Source organism: Callorhinus ursinus, unplaced genomic scaffold (genome assembly GCF_003265705.2).
Source record: "Callorhinus ursinus isolate GAN/ISIS: 27379988/994484 unplaced genomic scaffold, GSC_fseal_2.0 scaffold2, whole genome shotgun sequence".
Lineage (NCBI taxonomy): Eukaryota > Metazoa > Chordata > Mammalia > Carnivora > Otariidae > Callorhinus > Callorhinus ursinus.
The window spans coordinates 85966243-85987008 of NW_027397064.1; the positions used below are offsets into that span (position 1 = coordinate 85966243).

Genomic DNA, 20766 nt, shown 5'->3' on the forward strand with positions numbered 1-20766 from the left:
ACATCTTGGCTCTTTCCACAGTTTGGTTATTGTGGACATTGCTGCTATAAACATTGGGGTGCACGTACACCTTCGGATCCCTACATTTGCATCTTTGTGGTAAATACCCAGTAGTGCAATTGCTGGATCGTATGGTAGCTCTATTTTCAACTGTTTGAGGAACCTCCATACTGTTTTCCAGAGGGGTTGCACCAGCTTGCATTCCCACCAACAGTGTAGGAGGGTTCCCCTTTCTCCGCATCCCTGCCAACATCTGTCGTTTCCTGACTTGTTAACTTTAGCCATCTGACTGGTGTGAGGTGGTATCTCATTGAGGTTTTGATTTGGATTTCCCTGATGCCAAGTGATGTTGAGCACTTTTTCATGTGTCTGTTGGCCATTTGGATGTCTTCTTTGGAAAAATGTCTGTTCATGCCTTCTGCCCATTTCTTGATTGGATTATTTGTTCTTTGGGTGTTGAGTTTGATAAGTTCTTTATAGATTTTGGATACTAGGCCTTTATTTGATGTGTCATTTGCAAATATTTTCTCCCATTCTGTTGGTTGTCTTTTGGTTTTGTGGACTGTTTCTTTTGCTCTGCAAAAGCTTTTTATCTTGATGAAGTCCCAATACTTCATTTTTGCCCTTGCTTCCCTTGCGTTTGGTGATGTTTCTAGGAAGAAGTTGCTGCGGCTGAGGTCGAAGAGGTTGCTACCGGTGTTCTCCTTTAAGATTTTGATGGACTCCTGTCTCACATTTAGGACTTTCAACCATTTGGAGTCTATTTTTGTGTGTGGTGTAAGGAAATGGTCCAGTTTCATTCTTCTGCATGTGGCTGTCCAATTTTCCCAACACCATTTGTTGAAGAGACTGTTTTTTTGCCATTGGATATTCTTTACTGCTTTGTCGAAGATGAGTTGACCATAGAGTTGAGGGTCCATTTCTGGGCTCTCGATTCTGTTCCATTGATCTGTCTGTTTTTGTGCCAGTACCATACTGTCTTGATGATGACAGCTTTGTAATAGAGCTTGAAGTCCAGAATTGTGATGCCGCCAGCTTTGCTTTTCTTTTTCAAGATTCCTCTGGCTATTCAGGGTCTCTTCTGGTTCCATACAAATTTTAGGATTATTTGTTCCATTTCTTTGAAAAAAGTGGATGGTATTTTGATGGTGATTGCATTGAATGTGTCAATTGCTCTAGGTAGCATTGACATCTTCACAATATTTGTCATTCCAATCCATGAGCATGGGACGTTTTTCCATTTCTTTGTCTCTTCCACAATTTCTTTCATGATTATTTTATAGTTTTCTGAGTACAGATCCTTTGCCTCTTTGGTTAAATTTATTACTAGGTATCTTATGGTTTGGGGTGCAATTGTAATTGGGATCGACTCCTTGATTTGTCTCTCTTCTGTCTTGTTGTTGGTGTATAGGAATGCCACTGATTTCTGTGCATTGATTTTATATCCTGCCACTTGACTGAATTCCTGTATGAGTTCTAGCAGTTTTGGGGTGGGGTCTTTTGGGTTTTCCACATACAGTATCATATCATCTGCAAAGAGTGAGAGTTTGACTTCCTCTTTGCCGATTTGGATGCCTTTGATTTCTTTTTGTTGTCTGATTGCTGTGGCTAGGACTTCTAATACTATGTTGAATAGCAGTGGTGAGAGTGGACATCCCTGCCACGTTCCTGACCTTAGGGGAAAAGCTCTCAGCTTTTCCCCGTTGAGAACGATATATCGCTGTAGGTTTTTCATAGATGGCCTTTATGATATTGAGGTATGTACCTTCTATCCCTATACTCTGAAGAGTTTTGATCAAGAAAGGATGCTGTACTTTGTCAAATGCTTTTTCTGCATCTATTGAGAGGATCCTATGATTCTTGTTCTTTCTTTTGTTAATGTATTGTATCACATTGATTGATTTGCAGACGTTGAATCAACCTTGCAGCCCAGGGATAAATCCCATTTGGTCGTGGTGAATAATCCTTTTAATGTACTGTTGGATCCTATTGGCTAGTATTTTGGTGAGAATTTTTGCATCCATGTTCATCAAGGATATTGGTCTGTAATTCTCCTTTTTGATGGGGTCTTTGTCTGGTTTTGGGATCAAGGTAATGGTGGCCTCATAAAATGAGTTTGAAAGTTTTCCTTCCATTTCTATTTTTTGGAACAGTTTCAGGAGACTAGGTATTAATTCTTCTTGAAATGTCTGATAGAATTCCCCTGGGAAGCCATCTGGCCCTGGGCTTTTGTTTGTTTGGGAGATTTTTGATGACTGCTTCAATTTCCTTAGTGGTTATAGGTCTGTTCAGGTTTTCTATTTCTTTCTGGTTCAATTTTGGTAGTTGATACATCTCTAGGAATGTACCCATTTCTTCCAGGTTATCTAATTTGCTGGCATAGAGTTGCTCATAATATGTTCTTATAATTGTTTGTATTTCTTTAGTGTTGGTTGTGATCTCTCCTCTTTCATTCATGATTTTGTTGATTTGGGTCATTTCTCTTTTCTTTTTAATAAGTCTGGCCAGGGGTTTATCCATATGTTTTTATAAGTTTAAAAGCAAATGAGAGCCACGGCAACTTCTTCCTAGAAACATCGCCAAAGGCAAGGGAAGCAAGGGCAAAAATGAACTATTGGGACTTCATCAAGATAAAAAGCTTTTGCACAACAAAAGAAACAGTCAACAAAACCAAAAGACTACCGAAAGAATGGGAGAAGATATTTGCAAATGACATATCAGATAAGGGCTAGTATACAAAATCTATAAAGAACTTAAGAAACTCAACATCCAAAGGAGAAATGATCCAATCAAGAAATGGGCAGAAGACATGAACAGACATTTTTCCAAGGAAGACATTCAGATGGCCAACAGACACATGAAAAAGTGCTGAACGTCGCTCAGCATCAGGGAAATCCAAATCAAAACCTCAATGAGATACCACCTCACACCAGTCAGAATGGTAAAATTAACAAGTCAGGAAACAGCAGAAGTTGGCAGGGATGCAGAAAAAGTGGAACCCTCCTACACTGTTGGTGGGAATGCAAGCTGATGTAACCACTCTGGAAAACAGTATGGAGGTTCCTCAAACAGTTGAAAATAGAGCTACCATATGACCCAGCAATCGCACTACTGGGTATTTACCCCAAAGATACAAATGTAGGGATCCGAAGGTGTATGTGCACCCCGATGTTTATAGCAGCATTGTCCACAATAGCCAAACTATGGAAAGAGCCAAGATGTCCATCAACAGATGAATGGATAAAGAAGAGGTGGTATATATATATATATATATATATATATATATATATATATATATACACACACAATGGAATATTATACAGCCATCAAAAGGAATGAAATGTTGCCTTTTGCAACGACATGGATGGAACTGGAGGGCATTATGCTGAGTGAAATAAGTCAATCAGAGAAAGACATGTATCATATGACCTCACTGATATGAGGAATTCTTAATCTCAGGAAATAAACTGAGGGTTGCTGGAGTGGTGGGAGGTGGGAGGGATGGGGTAGCTGGGTGATAGACATTGGGGAGGGTATGTGCTATGGTGAGCACTGTGAATTGTGCAAGACTGTTGAATCACAGATCTGTACTTCTGAAACAAATAATACATTATATGTTAAAAAAAAAGAGAGAGAGAGAAAGAAGAAGATAGCAGGAGGGGAAGGATGAAGGGGAGGAAATCGGAGGGGGAGTCGAACCATGAGAGACGATGGACTCTGAAAAACAAACTGAGGGTTCTAGAAGGGAGGGCTGTGGGGGCATGGGTTAGCCTGGTGATGGGTATTAAGGAGGGCACATTCTGCATGGAGCACTGGGTGTTATACGCAAACAATGAATCATGGAACACTACAACAAAAAACTAATGATGTAATGTATGGTGATTAACATAACATAATAAAAAAAAGCAAATGATAGGTTACATAAAGCATCTTTGTTATTAAAGCCTGGACAATATAATGTTCTATCCAGTGAAATGCAACAATATAATTATTTTCCTGTTTGTTAGATTTGTGGAGGGTGGATGAAGTTGGGAATGAGAACAAGATTTCACTGGGCAGGATGGAATAGTGTCCTGCCAAGTATTCTGTACCTTTCATCAACCCAAATTGGTAATTAATGCTGAGATTTTTCTAGCAGAAATTTATTCACTGTGCCTGTGCTTCAAAATGTTTCATTTACTTCAACTACCTTCAGACTTTGACTTTTTTTTTTTTGAGATTTTTATCTATTTATTTGAGAGAGAGCGAGATAGCACCACAAAAGGGTTGCGGGGGGGAGGCTGGGCAGAGGGAGAGGGGAAAAGCAGACTCCCTGCTGAGTGGGGTTTGATCCCAGCACCCTGGGGTCATGACCTGAGCTGAAGGCAGACACTTAACCTACTGAGCCACCGAGGCACCCCCAGACTTGACTTTTTAAACAGAAATAAAAGAACCATTGAAATTCCTAAATTGCATATCTACCAGTGGATTTCATGTGCTAACTTCTGCTTTTACATTTATCTATGAAAACTCTTTCTCTCAGCATGTAATGTGGTACTTCTAAATTTCTCCTAATTCCTTCTCAGAATTGTGGTTTGTGAATTGATTCGGGAGGGCAGGCAGTGATGGAACAGGGAAGGAACAGGACTCTGGGTTCCTCAAAGTCCAGCTGTCACCTTGAAGGGCCAACTGCTTGGCATGGGCCCTAGATTTCTGACTGAGGTGACAAATAGGTAAGGAGACACAAAACGTGTTTCCATTTTCTCTCCTGGTTAGTGGTTTTATTTTAGTTTTGGTCAGAATATATAGATTGGTCATTGTGTTTTTCATTCCAGTTTTATCAGTCATATGGCAGTTTTTTTTTTTAAAGATTTTATTTATTTATTAGAGAGAGAGAATGAGAGATAGAGAGCACGAGAGGGAAGAGGGTCAGAGGGAGAAGCAGACTCCCCGCTGAGCAGGGAGCCTGATGTGGGACTCAATCCCGGGACTCCAGGATCATGACCTGAGCCGAAGGCAGTTGTTTAACCAACTGAGCCACCCAGGCGCCCCATATGGCAGTTTTTAATTCCTTCTGAATTCTAGAAAATAGTTGAGTGTTTGAGTGTCTCACAGTAATACAAATTAGCGTGCTTTCCTGTTACTGCAGGATTTTTGGAAAGAAGTAGGGACTGACTCAGAGACCACTATCCTGACACCATCTCTTGTTTATTTTATTTCTTAAGATTTTATTTATTTATTAGGGAGAGAGAGAGAGAGAGAGAGAGAGACCAAGAAAGAGCACGAGCAGAGGGGAGAGGGAGAAGCAAGCTCCCTGCTCAGCAGATGTGGGGCTCGATCCCAGGACCCCAGGATCACAACCCCAGCCAAAGGCAGACACTTAACTGACTGAGCCACTCAAGTGCCCCTATCCTGACACCATCTTAAACCATGTTCTAGTATCAACTTTCAATTGTTTGACCAGATGATTTTTCAAAATATTTTCAGTTACATATAATCATAATATTTAACTAATATTTTTAAATGAACTGAGCCATTTATTACTTGGGAAAAGCTACTAAGTGTAATTTTTAAAATTATGTTATGTGGGGGCACCTGGGTAGCTCAGTCTTTTTAAGTGTCTGCCTTCGGCTCAGGTCATGATCTCAGGGTCCTGGGATCGAGTCCCATGTCAGGCTCCCTGCTCAGCAGGGGGAGCCTGCTTCTCCCTCTCTTTCCCATTTACGGTCTCTCTCACTATCTTTCCCACTATCTCTGTGACTTTCTCAAATAAATAAGTAAAATCTTTAAAAAAAATAAAAAATAAAATTATGTTACATGAATAATATTAACTTAGTAAAATTCCAAGACTTACTTTAATAAAATTTGGCAGCAATGTAGTGTATGATTTTAATATATAAACATAAACTCAGAAACACAGTTGTCCTTATTGCTACAAAAATAAAATGTGTCCTTAGGATTTCAAAAGATGCAAGTCCTTAGTATATGAAAATTCAAATGTATTACAGGATGTGTATTTTTTAAATGTACATAAGAAGTATGCTTCCCTTGTCCAGCATCCCCCAAATAATATAATATCCCCTCTCCATACCAAGAAATCTACAGTCTCAAGAAGATATAAGTAAATACAGAAAACAAAGTATAAATATAAATCATTATTATATATGTGAATTTTTGAAAAAGAGTTAAGCTTTCAATAAAATAATTTTTTTAATAGTAACCTTACTTTCATTTCCAATGTAGATATTTTCCAAAGAAAGGCATCATTAAGTAGATATTTGCCTCTCAGTGTCTTACAAAAAAAAAAAATTGTCTTTAATTAGAGGCAAAAAACAATTGTGTTCCCACCATAATAAGTGGTCCAATTATATTATTCCCTATATTAAAAAAAACTATGAATTAATTTCATTTTTCTGTTCATTTTTATATTATATTTATACAAATGCTATATAAATTACTTTTTTCTGTTTTATTTGTACTGCTAAAGTAATGTATAGACCATTGATTATAATAGTGTGGTGTTATCATTTAACTTTGGTAGTCCTAGATTTTTCTCTAGACTGTACTGCTCCTTTCCTTGATTACTGAGAAGAGACAACAGAGATAGGGAAACAAGTTAGGAGGCAACTGACATAACACAAGGAAGATTTTTTTGTAATCCTGAACTAAAGCAATAGCAGTGGAAATAAACTGTTAGAAATAGATTTTGAGAGACTCCTACGAGTTGTGATCGATAAGAATTAGGGCAAATTTATATTTATGGGATGGCCCAGGCTGGGATTATTAGGTGGTAATGCCATTCTGAGATAGGGAATAGAGACAAGAAGCATATTTGGAGGGAAAGACATTTTCAGCTGCAGACTGTTGAACTTTAATGTTGAACACCTAAGGGTATAATGAAACAAAGAAGTTACAAAATATTCTGAGATAATATATAATTTTCTAGAATCGCAAGTAAGAATGGAAATGGTAGCTCCCATGATATGAAAACTGATAAATTAAGCTTATGAAAATATATGAGTTTGGCCATTATTCTTTTTTAAAAAAGATTTATTTATTTATTTTAGAGAGAGAGAGAGAGCACGAGCAGAAGGGGCGGAGGGACAGGGAGAGAATCTCAAGCAGACTCTGCACTGAGGGTGGAGCCCAGTGGTGGCTCGATCTCACTACCTTGAGATCACGACGTGAGCCGAAACCAAGAGTTGGACGATTAACAGACTGTGCCACCCAGGCGTCCCTCTATTTTTTTTTAATAATTAAGATTTTTATTATTTTTAATTTTAATCCCAGTATAGTTAACATACAGTGTTATATTAGTTTCAAGTGTACGATAGAGTGATTCAACAATTCTATATAATACTCAGTGCTCATCAAGGCAAGTGTACTCTTAATCCCCTCTACCTATTTCACTCGTCCCCCACCCACCTATCCTCTGGTAACCATCAGTTTATTCTCTATAGTTAAGAGTCTGGTTTTGATTTGTTTCTGTTTTTCTTTGCTCATTTGTTTTATTTCCTAAATTTCACATATGAGTAAAATCATAAGGTATTTATCTTTCTCTGACTGACTTATTTCACTTAGTATTATATCCTCTAGGTCCATCCACATTGTTGCAAATGGTAAGATTTCATTCTTTTTTATTGCTGAGTAATTTTTCATTATTTATATATATGTGTGTGTATATACATATATACATATATACATATATATATCACATCTTCTTTATCCATTCATGTATTGATGGACACTTGGGCTGTCCCCATAATTTGGCTATTGTAAATAATGCTGCAATAAACAGGGGTTCATATATCTTTTTGAGTTAGCGTTTTTGTATTCTTTGAGTAAATACCCAGTAGGAGAATTACTCTATCATAGGGTAGTTCTATTTTTAATTTTTTGAGGAACTTCCATACTGTTTTCCACAGTGACTGCACCAGTCACTTATATATAAGTCTTCTATATAGCATTCCTGCCAGTACTGCAGGAGGGTTCCTTTTCCTCCACATCCTCGACGTCCAGCCTAAAGAATAGTCTAAAAGGTTTTTTATTGGCAATTGCTTAGACGGAGAAAGCTAAGAACATATGAACCCATAAGAATACGTGGCATCTTGATTTTTTATTTAAGCAAAAAATAAAAAAAAACTTATTAAGCAAAAATAAGAGGCTGCATCTTTATTTTTAGGAAAGCGTCAACAATTACTGAGAGGAATAATTGTGGTAATCTAATTTCTCCAAACAAAGAGTAATTTAAAAGGAGAAATTAAACTACTGATTAAGTAGAATAAAGAAAGAAATTTAAGAGAAGTAGTATTTAAAAGTATGTTCCAGCATTCAGTCATGGTTAAGCATTTAAACAATTCTAAGAGATGATTTCTGGTTAAAAATGGTAGGATGTGGGATGCTTGTTTATGGTTGAGTTGCATGAGAAATTCTACGGTGTGTCAGGAACAGAGATGCAGAGAACACACCCTAGTTTTATTATTAGTATTTTTTAATATAGTTTCTTCAATCCTACTAGCTTATAACCAATTGAGCTGAACAAGTGAACAAAAGAGAAAACAACACGCCAGGAGTTTGGGCCCCCTGGGCATAAGCTGCCAGGCTAACATGGCAAACCTGTCTGTCCATTGCCATTTCAGCCTGTCTCAGGACCATAAATATTTATTTCTACCTTTTTTGTTCTTTCATTTTATTTTTCCCCTTAGAAAGTCTAGTTAGTAAATAACGGTACTTAACCATTAAAATGGATGGCACATAACACCATTCCTTAACTATACTCTTCCATTTGAAGAAATTTCCAATTCCTTTTGCTTTCTTTCTGCCTCTCATACTGTCTTCTCCTATATGTTTCACCAGAATGCCTCATTTTCTTATTCACAAATTAATTTTGAATCTTAGGACTAAAACTATCCAAATGTGACTTTAAAGCTATTTCCTGATTTTCCTGTGTGTCCAAAAATATGTCCAAGTTTACTCATTTAACAAAAATTTGGAGTAAGTGCCTCAGCTATATTAGGAATAGAAAGATGTAAAAAACTGTAGATATCTGTTTTCTAAAAATTTACATTCTGGTAGAAAACACAAAATATGCAAATAAATAACTGAAATGTTTGGTAGTATAAGATAAATAGAAGAAATACACAAAGATAGGTAATTTTTTTTCTCTTTTTGCTACTATTTGAATACTGGTTTCATAAGAATCTTTAAGCTGGTCCTTAAAGAATGGGTAGGATTTGATATCATCCTTATCTCTTTTTGTATCAAAAGCCTTTGATACTGTGGTGCCTGGGCAGCTCAACCAGTTAGCGTCTGCCTTCAGCTCAGGTCATGATCCCAGAGTCCTGGTATTGAGCTCCGTGTTGGGCTCCCTGCTCAGTGGGGAGTCCGCTTCTCCCTCTCCCTCTGCTGGCTGCTCTGCCTACTTGTGGTCTCTCTGTGTCAAAAAATAAATAATATCTTTAAAAAAAAGCCTTTAAGTACTTGAGTAAAAACTAGAAAAGTCTTATATGTGAGTAACAAACCCTACCTAGCTTCCCAAGTCTAGTCCTAGAAAGAAAATATTAAACTCTAATATGACAAGGTCAATGTTAAATTATGAATAAACCTTTGGAAACAGTATGTATTTGCATGTGTATGCTAGAATAAAACAGGCACACAAAAATGTACTCCGTCCATACATAACAGATAATTCCACCTGTTTATTTTTTTTAAGATACTATGATGGTAAGGGCGCCTGGGTGGCTCAGTTGGTTAAGCAACTGCCTTCGGCTCAGGTCATGATCCTGGAGTCCAGGGATCGAGTCCCGCATCGGACTCCCTGCTCAGCGGGGAGTCTGCTTCTCCCTCTGACCCTCCCCCCTCTCATGCTCTCTCTATCTCATTCTCTCTCTCAAATAAATAAATAAAATCTTTAAAAAAAAGATATTATGATGGTAAGAAATTTGAGAATGAAACTGTTGGAGTAGTTTCAGTTCAGGGCAAGATCTAACTGGAACAATGGAGCATCAAGTATTGCCCCCGGGGGTGAAACTGATAAAACCTCAACCTGGCTCATTTGCAAAGTCCCTGCTGTTCATCTCGCTCTCTCTCTCTCTCTCTCTCTCTCAGAGCCAGAGTGATAACATTCACATGGACATTCATTGTGAGTCTGGCAATTTGTCTTTCACTTTGTTTGTATTTTCTATTTACTGGTGAGAGTTACATTCCTCACTCAAAAGATTTGTCATTTGGGGAAGGAAGTGGAGTGGTTTATTTAGAATAATTTATTACTGAGTGATCCCCCCCCAAAACATCATTAGCCATTCTCAAAACTCACAGTTAACTTCAGTGTACAGAATGTAAGAGCACAAGAACTTTGAAAACCTAGTCACTATGTGCTAAAGACTGTGCTAGATATTTTACAGATATCTTCCCTATAATTCTTTGAGAGAGCTATTATTATTTGTATTATAAAAACAAAGGCTCAAAGAATTTGTACAGTTTATAAGTGCTGGGTATATTTAATTAAGTAACCCATGTTTCTCCTCTATAAAGTTTCATAAAATAATAAGGAGAAATGGCTTGAAGAAGTTAGCAAAACAGATACATTATGACCCAATTAGATTTGTTCTCGCTGTGTCACACATTTGGACAAATCAAAATGTATTCTAATCTTTCAAAGCAGAATTAGATACTGAAAAAAGCCTGACAATAACATAGTCTATGAAATTAGGATTTTTCATATATGTGTGTGCCAACATTAACATGACATCTTGCCATAGGTCTAAGCTTCAGTAATATCAGTCAAATACAAATTTTTCGCCATGTCTGGTTTCCTGTAATGCTTGTTTTGAGCAAGGCACTAACTGGATTATGTTCTGATGTTAGAAGTTAGAAATGAAAACAATCTAGTTGTACATGATGTGCTGAGTCTAGATGTCAAGCAGGGATGGATATATAATCCAGGAAGGGGATATTAAAAAACATGGAGCTGATACTAATTAGTGAAGACCCAGCATATATGGCAGCAGTATAATTTATCGTTTTTTTGAGTGATTGAATCATAGGACTAAAAGAGAGGCAATAAAGTGTGATCTACTTGATACATAGCTCTAAAAAAAGTTGAAGAATGATAGGAAGCCATTGTTTCCTAGCAAAATCCACTAGGTAGGTTATAAGACACTTAAATAGAATATTATACTTGACTATATATATATGACAATTTCATAGCATGATGTAGGTCGTGAAAATAGTATAATATTGACAAATATGATTCCGCATTCTTATGCTTATCAGTCCTGCTTCCTCTGAGTGTTGGATATGCACATATGACCTGCTCTGACCAATGAAGTGTGAGAAGTATATCACTTATAGGCAGAGGATTTTAGAGCCAATGTGTGATTTACCACATTCTTTTTTCCTATCTTAGTAATTCCGGAAGCATGCATTTAAATGGAGCATCCATCTCTGTAAGAATCTAAATGACTACGATGTACAGATCCTCAAGAGCCTTCATGTAGCATTATTTTAAGGCATTGATATATGAAGTTGTTTGTTATTGCACCATAACTTGGCCTATTCTGTCTAATTTACATATTGAGAATTCCTTGATAGTACAAATCATACCTTCTTTATCACTGTGTGTCCAACTATCTAAAATATCATCCAGCATAAATATTTATTGAATCAGTGAATGGCTTAATGAATGGTAACACATAAATATTTGTTGACTTCTTTGAGTATATAAGCTGATAGCATAGCAAAAACAAAAATATAAAAGCCATCTGGAAATAAGGAGAAGTTATTTACATAATTTATGGACTAGAAGTAAGTGCATTTTACTGGTAGAAGGCTAAGGTTAACACTAATTGAGCTAAGGAGAAGGAAAAAGAATCTTGGGACTTCCATTAGTGAAGTAACTTGAGGCTCTTGCCAATCACAGGACTAGCAACAGGGATTTTTGAGGTGAAAAAATTCTTTTTTTTTCTTTTACATAAAAAATGCTGCATTAGGAATTTAGTTGTACTTTGTGTGATTCTAGGTGTGAAACTTTTACATAGCAAGGAAACATGAAATGGACTTATAAATTGCTGAGTAGTTTCTCTTATTCAGACAGATTTTTTTTTTTTTTTTTTGCCTTAGTGAAAGAAGAAAGGAGAAATTTGGCAGCTAGCCATATAATTAGAATTAACCTTGGCCATGAAGGCATGACAGATGAACCAGCCCGATCACTCTAATATTTGCCTGTCTGCATGCGGAATTCCTGTCTTAGACCAAGGAACAGAAGGAAATGTTCTTAAATTTTTTCTCTGTATACCAGTCATATTGTTTCCTCAGGACATATCATAAAGACATGCCACTAAATACTGTAATTGTGGCATTCACCAGAGCTATTAAAAAACAAAACAAAACAAAACACAGCACTGGTCACAAACTCAGATTTTAATAGAAAAAAACAGAATTCTGGTCAGTTGAGTGATTTTTCCAATATTTTTCAGCTGAAATTTTTTGACATTGGCCCTGTAAATTGAACCTGTATTCAAAATATTTGAGCTAAATTAGTTTAGCATTTTATAGTTAAGTTAAAATAGAAAAACTTCAGTTTTCTCAGAGGACAACAGGCATGTCCCACCACCAACTGCCACACACACACCCATACCCCATCATCACCTTGCCAAAATACTTTTTTCCCCCTCTCTCTCCACTTAGTATTACTCAAAATTATCTGAAAGTTTAAAATGCAAACTTAGCAGTTGTATACTCCTCCCGAGAGAGGAAATTAAGTAGAATTTAAAGAAAATTGGTTTAACAATTGTTTTGAATACAAGCAACAGAGCATTTTCTATTTGGGTACAACTACATCAATGATACTTGAGTGGGTGGAAGTCTTGTTCAATACCACTTAGAAGGTTGTCAGAGCCAAGGGAGGGGTTAGAATACCAGTTAGAACTGAGAACTGCCTTGAGGATAGGCTCTATTTCATTTCCTGCAGTAGATAAATGAGACCAAATATAGGAAACAATAAGGTCATTTCAGCAAATGAAAACCAACCCACTATTCTGGGTATCATATGTTGTGGTCATTGGTGCTGGTATTTTGCTCACTGTCTTGGCTTTAAAGCATGGCTGCAAATTCTTTTGCATGGTGCTCCTCTCTCATTCCTCAGAGTGGGCTTGTTACAGTTTCAACCAAGACATTACAAAGGAAGTTACATTAGGTGACCTCTGAGGTGAAATTCTGAGAGGCCAGGTAGCTTTCACTTTGTATAATACTCCCTCCTGGGACCCCGAGATCTAGGCAGTTACTCTGACTATCCTGAGGATGTCACACTGAAGAGGATGGTTAAGAACTGATTCACAACAAATGTTAGAGCCACACTGTGTGGGTTCAAATCTTACTCTACCAACAAACAGATATGGAATCTTGAGAGAGTTACTTAACCTCTGTGTGCCTCGGTTTCCTCATTTATAAAATGGGGAGAAATAATAGTCTGGAAACCACCTGTTGCCCTACCAGTAGCTTATATGGTTGTTTAAAAAGTCAAATATGTGTGTGTGTTTAATTTTTATTCAATGTATTTAAACTAAAAACAACAACTATATATATATGCGATTTACCCATTTCTCCCAGCACCCTACCCCTTTCAACCACCAATCTATCTTTGTATTTATGAGTTTGTGTTTTTGCTTATTTTTTTAGATTCCACATAGGAAAGAGATCATATGTTATTTATCTTTTTCTCTCTGACTTATTTTATTTAGCATAATTCCCTCAAGGCCCATCCATGTTGTTGCAAAGGGCAAGATTTCATTCTTTTTTTTAAGGCTGAATAACATTCTAGTGTGTGTGTGTGTGTGTGTGTGTGTGTGTGTGTGTGTGTGTGTGTGTATTCAGCTACTAAACACTTTGCCTGTTCGCCATCTCTTACATTGTTTCTATAAGAGGAAATTTACTTTTCTTCTCTGTTCGGTACCTTTTCATAGTCATTGTTATAGTTGTTCCATTGAAAACTTCCATGACTTGAATCTAGGTTAATGGTATTTAATGAATAAGGATGCTTTTCTCTAATTCGCATTATGGGTACCTCTTTATAATCCTGAATCCCAGACCAGACGTTCAAAGATGATGTGTTCCTGTCTAGTGCAGGAAAAGGATTGCCTGTGTGTGCCTTTCAGTTCAATACAAGAAGCTCCAGAGTAGAAGAAACAGGGTAACTTCTCTCCAAATGGCTTCTGTTTAGGGAAGGACTGCTTTCCACAAACTAGATCTCCTTTATTCCTATAGATTAGTTCTCTGGAACTCTTCAGAGACAGATCTGTGTAAGTTGATTGTTGCATTTCTACATATTTTTCCATATGGCTTTTTTGGATTTTCTCAAATCATGTATGATTACTAAAAATGCCAAGCTTAGGAACCTTAGACATAAAGATCAGTATGTGTCTGAATTAGATAGACTTCACTGGACACTAGTTTATAGTCTTAGTACAATAGGCAATTGATTACTAACCCTGAGTATATCTGTGAAACCAGAAAGTCCAATTCACAACCATTATAAGAACTGAGACTATCCCTGAATGGATATTGCCAAAAAAGCATCCAATTCAAAATACTCTTTCAACAGGACCATTTGACGTAGCAAGGCAAATGCCTCTTCTAACAGCAGGCTAAAAAAAAAAAAATGCCTTAATTCAAAACATCATTAAAATATACTCACAAAAATGGATAGACATAACCATTGATTTTTTAAAGTAAATGGAAAACATGGAGGTAGAAATCCCAGAAGTCAGGCTGAAATTAGCAAGAGTGCCTGACATTAAGTTGCTGGGATTTTTTTATTTCTAAAACATATAATCTGTTCACTCATACATATTTACTTTAGAATAATTTTTAATATGTGAAACTGTGAACCTGAATATAAACAAAATATTTAAAACAAGTGTTCCTATTGCTTCTACTGTCTAACTAAAGTATAAGAAAACAACTATTTTTTATCTTTTTAGAATGGAATCTTGTATCAGGGTCCTGATAGGAAGTTCACATGGTTCAAGAATTTAATAAAGACTGCTTGAAAAGTGTAAGAAAATTTTAAAGGAGCCAATAAAAGATGTTGACATACTGAAGATGCACAAAACAAGGATGTTAGTACTACCCCTAAGCCTGCATGGCAAGGAGGAGGTAGCATCATCAAAGCCCAGTGAGACAAGGAACCATGCGTAGGGAGCTGTCGGAAAACAAGCTATAAACCCTGGGGGTGGGGGGAGGTGCGTGCGAAGGTAGTCTCTTCCAGAAAATGTATCCAAGAGCAGAAAAAGAGAGGGGAAGAAAAAGTTCAAATCTCCCTTTCTGTTCTCTGATCTCTCACTGGTGAACTCAAACAGAGGCTGGATAGCTGGGGGTGGGGGGTGGGGGGGGACACGGTGGGAGTAGAGGGTAGAAAATGGGGGCGGGACTAGCACAACTCTTACTTTCATTTTTGTTTTCTTATTTCAAACAAATGGTAGTCCTTTTAAAACACAAAATAGGCAGAAAAGTTAAGTATAGCTAAAATCCTATTGATGAGAAAAGTATTTTATTGTAAATAGTATATCTTATTAAATATACTGTATAAATATAAATAAATATATTTATATTCATTTATATATAAATAAATATATATTAATATTAAATTATTAAAATATATTTATATTTTTATTATTTATAAATTATTATAAATTATTAAAATATATATAATAATAATAATAAATATTATAAATAAATAAATAAATAAATATAAATAAAATATACTGTAAAAAGTATATCTTATTGCTGCCTAGTGAATGGAGGCCAAAATAGGCCAGTCAAAAACATACACACACATATGTGTTTTATCTACGCATGACCTTAAATGTCAGTATCTGTATCCTCTTGTCTTCAGTTATCACGTGGCCTCCAACAAAACAAAAATATTCCGGGGCGCCTGGGTGGCTCAGTCGGTTAAGCTCTGCCTTCGGCTCAGGTCATGATCCCAGGGTCCTGGGATCGAGCCCCACATCGGGCTCCCTGCTCGGCGGGGAGCCTGCTTCTCCCTCTGCCTCTGCCTGCCTGCCTGCCTACTTGTGCTCTCTCTCTCTCTGTCAAATAAATAAATAAAATCTTTAAAAAAAAAATATTCCTCATGTGCTTAATCACTCTACCTTTGTGAAATAAGAAATAGAACACTTTGTAGACAGTATTCTCTGCAATATATTATAGGGTAATTTCATTTAGTGCTTTCTGACTTTTAAAATTTTGTAGAAAAACTAAAAAATTGCTACTTGACTTTTATAAATAGAAGCAATAGCATGGTAATATTGGTTTGCACAAAAAAACTGCTTATCCAATTATTCCAATTTAATGTACTTTCATTGTATTTAAGAAAAATAGATTTCCCCCGAAGTAGAGTGAATATAAAAAAGAAGTGTGAAATAATGTGAATGTAAAGACAAGTCTATGAAGGCCACTGAGGAAGGAGAATGAGGCAGGTAGTAGAGAATACAAAGAAAACAGAGAGGGTAATATGTGGCAAGAGTAACCTAGTGAGATGAAATAACAGGAAAAACTCGTAGACAACATATTTTGTGCATCATGGAATCCAAATGCCATTGTGAAAAAAGTTTAATTAAAAAGAAAAAAATTAAAAATGAAACGATAGGTATCAAAGAAAACCAACACTGTTATTTTTACTCCACAGAGCTTTAAATGGAGGTGTATTTAAGTATAGGTGTATTATTTCTGTGATGAGAAACTTTTTGGTGATAAGTACCTTTAATTCAGTGTAGTTCAGCTTCTCAGCACATGTGAAACTATAAGCTGGAGGATTGCTAAAGAAGGATTTATTCTCAAAGTTCTTATTCATTTATATTATTAATTTATATTTTAATAACTTCCAATTTCATATGTGTTTTGTGGTATAATTCACATATAATAGTTTCAACTGTACTACTTATAATTTTCATATCAAAAACTTTTTAGAATAAATTAATAGAGATTGAAGGGCATTATTAACATATCAGTTTATGTAAATCTAATGTTGTCTGCATTAAAATCATAGCCATAGTGAAACTCTGAAAGCAAAAGGGAAAGTTATTTTCTTAACTTTTATTAGTAGTTAAATGAAGAAGTCACTTGTGTAGTGTAAGTTAGAACAGAGCCTGGGTTCTCTTTGGAGGCAGAGCCAATTTGTCTGTTTGCTCAGTACTCAATGATTTTAGAGGTATTAGTCAACAAAAAAAGTACTGATAGCTTTTACAAACATTAGCCTGAGAAACATTTTACATTTAGTCTGTAGTTAATCAAGTGTATGTTCATTTGTCCATATAAGCCATAAAATCCTACAATGAAGATGTAATTATAATTAACATTGCTGACCAGTTAAAAGGCATAAACAGTAGTATGCCCATCAATATGCACTCTCTATTTGCTGACATTTCCAGTTATGCCAGATGGTGGATTTAATGACGGTGCCTTGTGGTACTTCTAATGATTTTTGTGCCTGATGGTACTTTTATAGGGCCCGTCACATCATAGAAGGCTGAAGGGTGACTTAATAATGATCCTCAAGCATATGAAGGGTCATGAAGTATATGGTTATGAAATGACCAGCTGTTACTCATTCAAACGAGAAGGAGTAGATTTTAACTGTAAACAGAACAATTGAACTTAGGTGTGAAGTAGAACTTCCTGATAATAAAAGATACTTAATGAGAGGGATGATGAGAGATGCTGTAGAATATTTTCTTTTTTCTTGAGGATAAAATATGCTTACTTGTATGAAAGCCAAGTTTGCACTGCTTTTGTAGATAATATTTCAGTTTCCTTTCACAACCATGACTATATTTTTCTTACTCCAGTACTAAATGGATTCAAATCCTGGCTCTAACTTATTACTCGCTTGACTTCAAGTAAGTTAGTTGCTTAAATATTTTGAATCTTGATTTACTAATCCGTAAAATGGAAATTAAATATTTTATCTAAATATCTAGGGACAAGTGTAAAATGCTCTTAACTAAAAGGCAGGGTCGAATTTGTTTCTTCCATTTCTCCCCTATGAAAATGAGACCCGACAGGTCAAAGAGGTCCTTTTAGTCAGATTCCCCCCCACCTTTTTTTTTTTAACTTCGGAGTCCCAGAATAATGGTAGTATTATAAAACCCTCCATATCTTTCCTATCCAGACACTGAATAGAGATAGCTATCCTTTGCAACATTAAATAAATGCACTCTGTTAGAGAAGGCAGAGGGCCATTTTCTAGTTTGGGCTTCTGTAATTACTAACTATATAACCCCAAAATAAGTCATTTAACTCCTCTGAGTTTTATATTGCTCTTTATAAAATATGTTAAGGAACCGGGCATTGACAGATAAATTTTGATGTCACCTTTGTCATGGGGAAACAAGAGATAACGTTGGAAGCTTGGGAGACATATAGTTCAAAAGGTTGAGAGTGGAATTTTCTGCTGCAGTGGTTTATTTGACCCTATCAAGTGGGAAAAGGCATTTCTGACCAATGTGAAGAGAATGGAATGTCACCAAACCTCAGGGTACTTGCTTAGAAACTATTAGTTTGACAAATAGTATGTTCCAGGCACTGTTCAAGAGACTAAGAATTTGTCAGTATACTAAGGTACAAAAAAATTCCCTGTCGTCATGGAATATTAAGGGAAAATATCAACAAATAATCACATAAATAAATAAGAGAATTTCAGGGGATGAGGTATCAGGAAGAAAATTAGATAGGGTGAGGGGTTATAAGACAGTGACTACAGGGAGGGAGGAAGTGAGTCTATGGTCCACGAAGCCTTCTCTAAGGTCACATATTACACTTGTTTCTCTTATAACATAAAAGGATTCAACTATGCAAGGTTAGAAGAGAGGCCCAGTTAAAGGTTAGAAGTGAGGGATCCACACAATCTATTGCCACTTTTCTCAATCAAATTTACGGAGCCTTAATGTGTAACATTGACAAACTTTTGGTTAGATTCTGTTTCTGGTTTTATTAATCACTAGCTGATCTCTGCTTATCAGTTTCTTTTTAGGTAAAATATAGGAGAGGGAGCTGGAATATTATGAGAAATTGATTATTTTCACTTTTCCCCTCTAACAACGCTATGATTAATCCCTGTCTTGCCTATTTCATGTGGTAGATTTAAAGATGGAATGAGATAATGGATGGGTAACCAGTTCATTGAGGACTACTCAGTGGGATATTAATATGAAACAATTTTATTTTTTTCTAATGCTCTCAATCATGCTCTGTTTTGATGTCTACTTTCCTTAACTCTTGATGGCATTGTAGACAGATACCATAACTTTTCTGGTCTCTTTCAGTTATTAAAACTTAACTCAGTCTAGTTAAATATTCAAATCATACAACTTATTTAAAGTTTCATTGTCTTCTACTTTGGGCCTTAGCTGCAATTCTAGCACAGCAGGAAAATTCCTAGTCAACATCTACATTATATTTATCAAAACAACTATAAAATGTAAGGTACAGTAGATATTAAAGATGGCATTTTCAACCCATGAGTTATTTTACGCTGAAGCTTAGAGATGAGAGAACCTATCGTGTTGATAGCCAACCAGGAATCTTAACTCTGCAAGTGACTGCAGGAGCTCCAGGTCTAAAGTGAAGCCCATGTTTGCAAACAGGGTAGGAGAACTACTAGAAGCAGTCCAATCATTAATATTTTACCTAAAAGTCTAGAACAGCTGTCAACATGGCAACCTCTTTTCAACATTCAGAGGCTTGTAAAGAGACAGCATCTAGTGAGAAGAGGTCAAGATTCTCTCACATCTCAAATATGGAAATCAGGACATGGCAGGTAAAGGAGTTTGGAAAACAATTAGGGTATTTAAAAAAAATAGGTTTTTGTTATAATGTGTGAGGGTGTTAATGCTTTATACCAGTGCCTTAGGAGAATCAGTAATAGTTGTTTCTACCGTGTTTTAGAAAAGCATATCATTTTGTGCTGTATTACCTACTATAATATTCATAAGCCTATTAGTATGTCCCTACATACACTGAAACCAGCATCTAACAAATGCACTGAATGGTGAATTATTTCATTACTAAAAGAGAAATCAATTTAAATTAACCCAGACATTTGTTTACATGCGGATTGTCATTTTCCTCTGCACGTTAAAAATAGACTAAACGAGTTTTATAAATTTCTGTTTAAAATTAAAGATATCATAAAAAGGCAGTTGTTTTTCTTTTTTCTTCTCTTTTTTTTTTTTTTGACAGGTTGAGGAAACATTCATTTGAAAACCCTTTCTGCATATTATGTTTTTCCAAGCACTTTTCTTTCTATAAAAAGAATAATCCAAATATCAAGTTTATCATTTAAATAAAGAATCCGTACATATTTTTTAAAGATTTTATTTATTTATTTGTCAGAGAGAGAGAGAGAGAGCACAAGCAGGGAAAGCAACAGGCAGAGGGAGAAGCAGTTTCCCCACTGAGCAAGGAGCCCAGAGTGGGACTCGATCCCAGGACCCTGGGGATCATGACCTGAGCCGAAGGCAGAAACTTAACTGACTGAGCAACCCAGGCATCCCAAATCCGCACATAATTTTTATAGTACATATTCTGCAGTACATATTTCTATTTTCTTAAAAAGTTAGAAGGATGTTTTTATGTTTATTAAGGCATTTTTCTATTCATGTAATGGATATATGATTGTTATTCTGGAAAGAAACAGGGAAAGATTTTTTCTAGATAATGTCATTATCTTGATAATGACTCAGAACTCAGAAAGCAATATCTTTATAGAGAAGATTGGCAAACTGTATA

At 36.0% G+C, this 20766-nt stretch overlaps 1 protein-coding gene across 1 annotated transcript in view; it reads left to right on the top strand.

Annotated features, from left to right (window-relative positions):
• LRP1B (LDL receptor related protein 1B) overlaps positions 1-20766 on the top strand; it is a 1894461-nt gene that overhangs the window by 955886 nt on the left and 917809 nt on the right. The window lies entirely within an intron of this gene.